Raw genomic sequence first — 8,340 nt, forward strand, 5'->3', positions numbered from 1 at the left:
GCCAAACATTCCAAAGTCACCAGAAGTTACTACTAATCTTGGTTAATGGGTTCTCCTCCCATCACACATGCAGAAGTCATTCCTAAACCTTGGGCAAGCCATGTCTGCTGTCCCTGCTACTTTCCCATGGGTGAGGAGGCTCAAGCACATACTTTAAGTCTCTTTAGGATGACCGAACAAGGATACTAACTCAACCTCAGAACAAGATGAGGTGGAAATGGGCCAGAGAAAGCCAGGGTGACTAGACAAGTTCATCTTCGAAGTCAGTTCCCAGCGCAGGTGAATTACTGTTTGGGTTTATCAGCTCTCACGTGCTGAGAGATAAACTCCCATTGTTTCACATATACTGACCTACCTAACAGATAGAAGTAACTCACCTCTGTCCTGGGGTCCATAACAAAGGCAAGACTATCCTGGGAGGCCAGCAGCCGGGAAGCCTGGCTGGCCAGAGAAGGGCAGAAGGGGTGGGTGACTAGGAGGCTCACTGAGACTCTCACAGCTACCAGATAAGGCTCTTCCCATCCATCACTTAATCGTCACAATCCCCACCATTCCCTAGGACTGGTTTGCTGCTGTCCCCAGCTGGCTGTCATTCCCAGCATCTTCCCCTTCTTTCTCTCATCATTCATCACTACAGTAGCAACATCTTATGAAATGTTGAGTGTGTCCCCAAAGTTTATCTGGGAGAGAAGAGAGGGTTGGGTTCTTGGAATATATATTGGTAAACTGGTTAATGGTTACACTCCCCCAAAAAACCCCGAGTGTGCACATAGAACATATTGGGAATAGAGTTCAGATACCATAAAAAGCACTTCTTTACCCGTGCAGCCCCACCTATGGAAAGGCCTTGGAACTAAATAAATTAGTAAACAGACAAACAAGCAGGGCCTTCAGGCACTGGCTGCCACCCAACACCCTGAATACCTGAGCTGTATGACTCTAGCTTCCCTGTTCTGTTGTACACACTGAATGCCCCAATCTGATCAGATGCCTGTTCTCACTGGCTAATGGGATCTCCAACTAGACCTTCTGGCGGCGCTCCTCTAGCCCATAGCATGGGGCTGCAGATCATATGATGGAAGCCAGGAGGCTAGTAAGCCTGGATCTACACCTAAAAATGGGATGGCTTTGGACTTAGCCGCTCTGTTGGGTAAAGTCATAAAAGGTAAGCAAGAAGCTACCTGAGGCTCTTCTGATTTAAAAATGTATCACCACCCTCTTTCCCTTCCCTCCTCCAAGGAGTTCCTCCATGTTCCCACACCTATCCACAAACACCACATTCTCTGCTAGTCCGTATCTAGTATGACTTTCTCTCCCTCAGTTCCATTCAGTCACTTCTTGGCAAGCTCACTTCGTTGCTATTGTCACTGCCTTGATTCAGGACCTAAGGTTCTCTTATTACTCCAAGGCCTGTGTTACTCCAATAACAGTCCTTGTGTGGTCCCTCTAAACTACCCTTCCCAGTCTAGCATCCTCCTGAAAACAAACTTGCATAGAGCCTTTTCCATGTTACTCATGGCTTTCAATGTCATCAATACAAAATATTTCCTTTTTAAATGAGTTTTTACCATGTTGCTAAGTAGCTGAGGTTTTAGTATGTGTGTTACCACATAGTCAAACTTGAATGCTTTAGCTCCAGCCTTCAGGGCCTTCCACCATCTTTTCCCTTCCTGAACTCCAGCTTTTCCTCTCCAAATGTCCCCATTACTATAGCCATTTTCACCTAGGGGGAACTTGGAGTCTCAGTTAGTTGGGAAGTTACAAGACACACAAGGGCCCTCCCTAAGCTAAGAAAGCAGTAAACAGTTGCTGGAGAAGAGAGTCTGTCTGGTCTTGTTGCCTGCAAGATGAGCAAGGAGCTCTAGAGGTACAGCGTTCCTGTGTTCTCATCCACACTAAGGGATGTAGCTAAAGTCACCTACACTCCTGTAAGTCCTCATGAACTCATTAGTTCTCCAAGCTAGGATTGGGTGGAATCACTTCTTCAGTGTCATTGGCGTCTTATCTGTGTTGAGTAGACATCTGTTCATAGGAAAGTCATACAATACCCCACCACACCCCATAACTCTAACCATTGAGCCATTCTTTTTTGCTTCTGTTCCCATCCCTTTGCTTCTCTCTCAAAAAACAGCCTGTTCCCTTCCCTCCTTACAGAAGCAAAACCTGCCAGCCATCACAGGTCTCACATGCATGGGAGACCCTTGATGATATCTGCTAAGTATTAGGTCTCACAGGACAGCTAGAGTAGCTACATCTGCTCAGAAACACAGCAGAGGGCCGAGTCTATTGGAATTCATATATGGTATTAGTGGAGAGAGTGCAATAGCTTGAGATGAGGGGGTTCTAGGGTCTCATCCATGCTACGGAGCAGAGGCAACAGGTACATTCAGAAAGAGGAACCAGTGATGGCTGTCATGTCTTGCATAAGGGTATACAATCCACGGGGCTTAATCAATTAAGTTAGAATATTGTATCTCTTCTGTTTTAGTCACTCTTCTCGTACTTTGCATTGAGGGATCCACCAGGGGACTTTAAGCAGAAAAAAATCGTGAACAGATTTATATTTCAGATTCATGACATCATCATCTAAGAAGTATACTCTCCTCAGGCAGAGACACAAAAGGACAGGGTAAAAATCCTCAGTTTTAGGAACTGTGATGGTGGAATTAGAAAATGAATTGGCCTAAAAGTGACAAGGATATTACAGTTTATCTTATCAGCGAGGCAGTCTTAGCCTACCTCTGTCTACAGATGTGTTACAGACATGTACAGATGAGTACAAGATTACTATACAACATGGGTCTCAATAAAAAGCATCACACACAATGGATATGCATAAATATGCACAGAGACACAGAGGAAATGAAAGCAAGAATTCCTTACCAAGGAGCATCAAACCAGTGACATTAAGGCACAGAGACATTTTCAGTTTGCTGGAGACAAAGCTGCACCCGAATGCCTCTAGAAGTCTGAGGCCTTCTGGAAATCTCCACAGAAAGCTCACCAGTTTAATTTAGGGTACCCATCTCCTACAAGACTTTTTATCCCAAATATTAGAGATAATAACAGCCCCTGAGGAGAACCACTTGGCCCAACAGACTGCTGGTTCAGATTTTATGAGAGACAGAGAGAGATCACCTTCCCTAGACTCCAAAAATAAATACACATAGGTGCCTTCAAGCACAAAGCAGGACACTAGGGTAGCAAAGGGCGAAGGAAGTGGAACTCCTCAGAGGAAGGAGGAAGCAAGAAAACCAGTGACTCAGGAAAACCTAAGCCCCGAGTTTTAGCTTTTCTTTTGGCGTAGTTGTGCTCAGAGGAGTGACCGGCATATCTTAAACGAGGGCACACACTTGGGGGGGCTTAATAAATGTTTAAAATGAGTCACCTATATATTCATTCTTCCTCACTCACCAGGGGATTTGAACCAGGAACGAATCATAAACAGATCTGTATTTCAGGAGAGGGGAAAAAAAATTCACACACACACACACACACACACACACACACACACACACACAAACTTAGGGCCATGTAAACTTTAGCTGCTGATCAGACTTGTCTAAGCAGCGCACCGATCCTTGCATCCAAAATTGAAGTTGAATTCTCCAAGAAGTATTCCTATTCCCCCCCAGTGTCTAATGCTGACTAATCAATATAAAGGCTGACACCTCCCATTTCCTGGCCTGGAATTTCTAGGGTCTCTTCTGTCTACTCACACTTCACTCTCTTCACATTTACCTGAACTGGCCTCCCAGTCTCCCAACTGGCCTTCCAACACTGCCAGGTTCGATAGCTGATCCCAGCCAGCTGTTATCAGAAACGCCTGGAGAACTCCAAACATGCCTGGGACCTACTCAACCTGAAGAGTTTGCAAAACTCCCTGGAATAATCCTGAGGCCTTCAGAGAGTTGGAACTTCACTATGAATTTTTGATACAAACAGGAGAGAAATGGGTTAGAAATGCAGAATGCCAGACTTCACCCCTGACTCACAGCGTCGAAGTCCACGGAGAGCATCAGGTGATTCTCAAGCTTGTGGCTGAAGCACTGTGCTCTAAAGAGTCAGCTGACCCTTCTCTCCACAAAAGTTTACTAGATTTCTATCAGGCTGGGGGTTGGGAAGGTCAAAGTTCAAGGACTCTAACTTGGATAAGCTCAGCTGACCACAAGTCTGTCTCTGTTTAATGTCTCAAACATTGCTGCCCATGGCCTTGGGCCAGCTGGGACCATTGGTTTTGTTTATTTTTGTTGTTATTGTGTTTTCTCTACTAGTCAAGCCAAGAACCAAGAAGAATGAGTAGCTATTTCTTAGAGATTGATTGAGTTTGCCTTATAGATCTCTCCATCACCCCCTAACATCTTCCTGTGAGGTCCTTCATATAGATTGATCTGTCTTAAAACTTTCCCAGATTTTCCTTATTCTGGTGGAAAAAACAATACAACAAAACAAAACAAAAACACTAGAATTTCTGTAAGTTTGTTTCAAGCTTCAGCTGCCTTTATCTCTTACATGTATCTTTTATGTTATCCATCTATTTAGCACATCAGCCTTAGTTATGAAAACACAGACGGCAGCAATAAACCAAGACTGACACGTCGAATCTCAAAGTAATACCACTAATATATTATGTGAGGGCTCAGTGGTAGAGCACTTGCCTAGCCAGCATTCTCGAGGGTCTGAATTAGATCACCAGTCCCGATCAGCCTTAAATAAAATCCCAAATGAAAATAACAACAGAAAACTTAACAATACTTCTCTTTAAAGTCACTTAAATATGCATCCAAATGGGATGGTGAAGAAGAAAAACATAAATTCTAATCAGATTGCATTTTTAGTATACCAATAGTAATCTAAGACTGAAGATTAATTAGGTCTGTGCTTGACTTCCTGTAGTTGACCATTTAACTTAACAAAATACATGGTAATCTTATAAACACTACAGTCTACAGTATAATCAATTAAGGACCAAGAGGAATGAAGACAAACAGGAATAAAACCAAAACATAAAGAGGAAGACTGATCTATATCAAAAATTTCAATGCTCTAAAAGAAAAGAACTGAAATGCCTATTTGAATCCTACCTGAACCTTGGAAGTTCTGGCTTTTAAACATAATAACCTTTTTTTTTAATCAGAGGGGGAAGTACGGGTCTGGCTTCTGGATGGAGGGAGGGAAGGAGAACCCACTTTTAAAAACAGAAGCATCCCCACACCCTAATTCTGCCTTGAGCCCTTTGAGAAGCGTGTTGCGTTTATCAATTAGTGCACAGAACTGCTCCTGGACAAGGCGCTCCAGACCAAGGGTCTATGGAACAAGCCCACCTTGGGCTCTCCGGCTGACGCCGCTCCTGCTCTCAGGAGACACAAGGTTGGAACAAAATCGCCTGGAACTCTGCAATATCGGAACACGCCGGTATCCCAGGGACCACTCCGCCACCTGTAGAAGAAGCGCGGGGCTGGTGGCAATTCCGGAGCAGGGTCGGTTAGAGAACTCAAGCAAATCCACGGGAGTTAACTCCGTTTTTTCAATCTCCCAGACAAATAAGTGGGTCCCCAAATCTTGAGAATGTTAGGAGGTCTAAAGGACCACGGACCCCCAACTACCCAGGTAGCCTTTGGATCTGGGGTACTCAGTTCCCGGGATAGCGGTGAGCCGAGGCAGGGAGAGCCCACTGACCTGGATGACAGAGCGCAGCTTCTCTCTCGGAGGCTCAGGTATACAGGTCGCTCCTGTATCCCTCACACTTTCCAACATAAGAGCAGAGAACCCAGTGACAGGCCACTGGCCCAAGGACCCAACTGCCAACCAAGTAGCCAACTCGCCAGCACCAAGCCAGTTCGGCACCCACGTGACGGAGGCGGGGACCCCAGAGAGGCTCGTCCAGGAGTGTGGCTTTCTGGCTGCTTGGGGCCTTCTCCTAGGACCGCCCCTCTGCCACCCCTCCTCCTTCTCGCGCACCGCGGTTGAAGGCGAGGACCCAAGAGCCACAGTTCCAGTTCCACAGGGACTTGCCTGGTCAGCCCCGCCCCCGGACTGTGCTCGCGTGCTAGCTCAAACCCCGCCCCCTGGAGACCACGCCCCCTCTCTGGGTCCAACCCACTGGTTGCACCTCTTGCACCCTTCCGGCCGCGGAAAGGCCCCTAGGCACTTTCCTTGTGTCCCACTGTGCTCGGGTCTCTTGAGCTTTTGTAATCTGTCAGCAGTACGAGGAAAGCGTGCAGAGAATTGCGGAGAGAGCACCGAAGCGGAAGCGCACACGCTCGCGCGCGCGCGCGCACACACACACACACACACACACACACACACACACACACCGGGCCTTGTGTGATCCCATTGAGATTAAGTGTAGTGTAAGAAAACTGCACCATTCCCAGTTTCAGCCCAGACTACCCCCAATTTGGGTTCCACATCACCCTTAGGTCGGTCTAAGCTCAACCTCCACCGCCCCCAACCCCTGTCCGGACCTTTCCTGAAGGTCCCTCTAGTGGTTAAAGCTCTGGTGTTCCGTCTTGTGAATAACTGAAGACCGAACACTAACTGTGCCCTGCAAGGTCAGGTACAAGTATGCAAAACAAAACAAACAAACAAACAAAACCCCGGAGACCGAGTCCCCCGCGCCCCCCCGCACCTACCTGGAGCTTGCATAAGGCTTTCGGTTTTATCACAGATGCTTGCCCTACCCCCGACCTCCAAGGGCCAGTTGCTCAGTTTATCTGCTTAAAATCTCCAGGGCCTCAGATGGCAGCGACACAGGGATTCTGTAGGAGTTACTACTAAGCTGGACTCCAGTTGCTTACACCTGGAGTGTTGACAGACATTACAGGACACGTCTTTTTTTTTTTTTTTTTCAAAATTAGTCTAAAATTACTGGTATGGCCAGAGGCTTGCGCTCATGAACAGAACATAAACACTGTGTCAAACAGGTGTGTGAGCACTGCGGGGACATGCCCAGCAGCAGAGCAAAGGCAAAGCCAGCAGAAGAAGACTGCCCCCCCCCCCCCCCCGACTTGTGTCACAGCAGGACACCCTTCAGTTCTTTCACTTCCTTAAAATAGCGGCAGAGAGGCCTTTGGAGACAGAGCCTGCGCAGTTCACAGAAGTTCACGTGTGGGCAGTTCCAAATCCCACTGGTAGCCCAGGGATACCGGGCAGTTTCTTCCCCAGGCCCCCAGATACTGCTAACATAGTTTGCTCAGAACTATACAATTATTTTTGTAAAATGTTTTATGCAGTTGGCTTTCTCAAGCTTATGTGCATTTTGGGAAGGAGCTTTAAAATTACAGATGCTTTCCTGCCATCTCCAGAGGGTCTGATTCAATGGCTTTGGAGAGGATAGCCTGGATATTACGATTCTTAAAGCTCCCCGGATGATTCTAATGTGCAGCAATATAATAACCATTGCTGTGGGTCGTGGAGATACCATCAGTCTTCATTTCAATCCAACCAGAGTGAAACTGAAAGGCACACGTGAAAGGTATGCTGTTAGGAAAAGTAACAATGAACAGGTCCTTTCCGAAGAAAATTTCACCTAAAAGAGATATTCTCCCTGTGGGGATTCTGTGTACCCGGGTACACTGTTTGATTCAGGTATATCTTGCAGAACTATCGAATCCCAACATTTCCCAGATAGAAGCCAGACAGCCCATTACAAATTATTCTCTTGACTTCAAAGGAGCCATGTATACAGAGCTCACTCCTTTGGATAATGCCCTAATGAGTAGGTCATGTTTTTTGTCAGTAAGGTAAGCAGATATTGTCCCTGGATTCATGGGACCAGTATATCACAGTTTTTCGTTCATATCTGCTCCATTCTGCAAAAGTTGTGGGCTCTTGGGGCCATTCTATCAGAACTGTGGGTCATTCCATTCTGCCAAAGATCTACTCAGATGGTATGGGGGTGGATCTCTCTTCACTGCCTGTGGGCCCAGCCTGGACTTGGCAAAGACAGAGAAACAGCTGCAAACACACAAAGGCAAGCCTTCTCATATGACCAACCTGGAGAGGCAGAGACCTCAGCACATGACACAGGCTGGCACTGCACCCTCACTTGTGACCTAGACTCAGCCAATGTGGGACACATATGCGGGAAACACTAAAAGAAAAAAAAAAAAGCCCCTCTCAAGAGTCACACTGCCCTCTGTAACGAGTAGCGTGCATGCTGAGGCAAAGCTGCTACCTGGCTTGCATCCAGACTAGAATCTTTACCAAGGCCCTTTGTGTATTACGGATCGGCGTTCACAGTAATCCCAGCACAGTAATACTGGATGATAGGATGTAGGCAAATAGAACCTGAGGAGATTATTTGCTTAATCTCACTTTTATTACACTGAAAGCAAG

The 8,340-nt window shown here is 46.5% G+C and overlaps 1 protein-coding gene across 10 annotated transcripts in view; it reads right to left on the reverse strand.

The window, feature by feature from the left end:
* Positions 1-6,682, reverse strand: part of PPFIBP2 (PPFIA binding protein 2) — a gene marked incomplete at its 5' end in the record, with an annotated part of 153,001 nt that extends 146,319 nt beyond the window's left edge. For 9 of the 10 annotated variants that reach the window (XM_080912717.1, XM_080912709.1, XM_080912718.1 and 6 more), the window contains one exon: positions 6,636-6,682. The remainder of the gene's footprint in view (positions 1-6,635) is intronic. The other variant, XM_080912722.1, reaches the window with a different exon arrangement.
* Positions 6,683-8,340: the final 1,658 nt, after the last annotated feature.

This window comes from Micromys minutus, assembly GCF_963924665.1.
Source record: "Micromys minutus genome assembly, chromosome: 2".
NCBI lineage: Eukaryota > Metazoa > Chordata > Mammalia > Rodentia > Muridae > Micromys > Micromys minutus.